Below are 2,500 nucleotides of genomic sequence, written 5' to 3' on the forward strand. Positions count from 1 at the left end.
CTCAACCTGACGGAAGAGAGATGGTCGTAAGAATGAACAAACAATGAATGCCCATCGTCACAAGCCTAACTCAACCTGAGGGAAGAGAGAGAGTCGTAAGAATGAACAAACAAAGAATGCCCATCGTCACAAGCCTAACTCAACCTGACGGAAGAGAGATGGTCGTAAGAATGAACAAACAATGAATGGCCATCGTCACAAGCCTAACTCAACCTGACGGAAGAGAGATGGTCGTAAGAATGAACAAACAATGAATGGCCATCGTCACAAGCCTAACTCAACCTGACGGAAGAGAGATGGTCGTAAGAATGAACAAACAATGAATGGCCATCGTCACAAGCCTAACTCAACCTGATGGAAGAGAGATGGTCGTAAGAATGAACAAACAATGAATGGCCATCGTCACAAGCCTAACTCAACCTGAGGGAAGAGAGAGAGTCGTAAGAATGAACAAACAAAGAATGCCCATCGTCACAAGCCTAACTCAACCTGACGGAAGAGAGATGGTCGTAAGAATGAACAAACAATGAATGGCCATCGTCACAAGCCTAACTCAACCTGAGGGAAGAGAGAGAGTCGTAAGAATGAACAAACAAAGAATGCCCATCGTCACAAGCCTAACTCAACCTGACGGAAGAGAGATGGTCGTAAGAATGAACAAACAATGAATGGCCATCGTCACAAGCCTAACTCAACCTGATGGAAGAGAGAGGGTCGTAAGAATGAACAAACAATGAATGGCCATCGTCACAAGCCTAACTCAACCTGATGGAAGAGAGATGGTCGTAAGAATGAACAAACAATGAATGGCCATCGTCACAAGCCTAACTCCACCTGATGGAAGATAGAGGGTCGTAAGAATGAACAAACAAAGAATGGCCATCGTCACAAGCCTAACTCAACCTGATGAAAGAGAGAGGGTCGTAAGAATGAACAAACAAAGAATGCCCATCTTCACAAGCCTACCGGTAACTCAGTTTGGCTTTGTACAGAGACAAAGTATGACTAAAGATAATTTGTGATTGTTGAAAAGGAAAAGTAAACAATCTGCCAAGTAAAAAAGAATTAGTGCTGTTGGTCACAATAACAAATAATTGTTTTGTCAATGTATGTGTTGATGACAACAGTTATTGCTGACACAATCATACATTGTAAGAACAATAGACTAAGTATGTCTTAATTAAGCACTCTACCCAATACAAACAGCTGATCATCAGAAGCATTCTCACAATTAAAACCACAGTCTGACCAAAACCAACAAAGTTTTCTTAGTCAGAGAAAAAAAAAAACAATAATAAAAGCCTGCATATACAAACATATATATATTTTTTGTCTGGTAAAATAGGGATGCTTGGATGCAGGCTTAAAGTGGATTGTTGACAAGGTCCTAATTTGTATGTAGGAGATATAGGTACTGATTGCCAGAAAAATAAATTTTTGCGATCTCAAAGTCAAACTCCTTGGATAAAGTGTTTATTGCAATTTAACTGTTACTCACATAATTATAGAACCTGCTTGATTTTAGTTAACTAAACAGGGTTTTGTATAATTATGCCAAATATCTGCCAACAGGTTCTTACAAAAGGATCTCTTCGCAGGAGTTCTCGAGAGTAATAAATCGTCTTTCTAACGAAATAAACTAAATTAAAATAAGTGCGAATTTTTCTTGATTTTTACCTTGTGTTCACTTTGAGGAAAGCACCTGGTTGATCCCGTGGCTGCCTACACGAATAAGAAAAATACGTACTGCCGTCAATTTTTTACAATTCGATCGTTGGCTCAATTCGCTTCAACTGTAAAAGATCATCACGCACTTGACTAATACAGATAACCGAAAAAAAGCATTAAAACAACTACATTAGGAAGTCTTATACCTCCGAAAACGCTAACACCAAACACATTGTACACCGTCGAAAGTCTGGTCGACTGTGAATGAAAATACAAGTTAATACTGTTAAATTCACTCTGTTCATTTCAATTCAGTGTAGAAGAACATCACGAGAATCTCAGCATACAGATAAAATAACAGTGGAAATTAATCTTACATGTAAATGAGGAAAACAGCACAATCCGTGTTCGTCGATCTGTGAAACCTCCGCGCGCTTTTCTATAACAAACGACCGAAGAAAACCGACACAGGTTTTTTCCGCAAGCGCAATCACTCTGACCAGCCGTCGTTTGTCGTTCTCAGTCTTCAGAGTTTCTACAGCCAGCTCGGGTTGAGTCAGTAATTCCCAGGCAAAACCTCTATCAATGATAAATTTCCCAGCCAGCTCATCGGAACACCTGTATTTTTGCCAGCCAGCAAGATTCCTCTGGGGAACAGATAAAGTGAGGAACAGATCCGTTGGGTGCCCCTGTACAGAAGCTATGGCGTGGTCTTGTGATGACCTGTCGTTAGGTCTAAACGACAGATAAAGTTGTGTGTCATCAGCATATCCGTCCGAGTCCGGTTAGCCGGGATCCCTGCTCAAATTGCAAAGGTGCAATTTGTAAATCG

The 2,500-nt window shown here is 40.5% G+C and overlaps 1 long non-coding RNA gene across 1 annotated transcript; it reads right to left on the bottom strand.

Annotated features, from left to right (window-relative positions):
* Positions 1-740: 740 nt before the first annotated feature.
* LOC138003781 (uncharacterized) lies at positions 741-2,165 on the bottom strand. Its single transcript, XR_011123646.1, has 3 exons — positions 2,046-2,165; positions 1,875-1,926; positions 741-1,722 (listed from the first exon to the last, which is right to left on the bottom strand). It is a non-coding gene; the product is annotated as an uncharacterized lncRNA (long non-coding RNA).
* Between the last annotated feature and the right edge of the window lie 335 nt (positions 2,166-2,500).

Source organism: Montipora foliosa, chromosome 5, assembly GCF_036669935.1.
Source record: "Montipora foliosa isolate CH-2021 chromosome 5, ASM3666993v2, whole genome shotgun sequence".
NCBI classification, from domain to species: Eukaryota; Metazoa; Cnidaria; class Anthozoa; order Scleractinia; family Acroporidae; genus Montipora; species Montipora foliosa.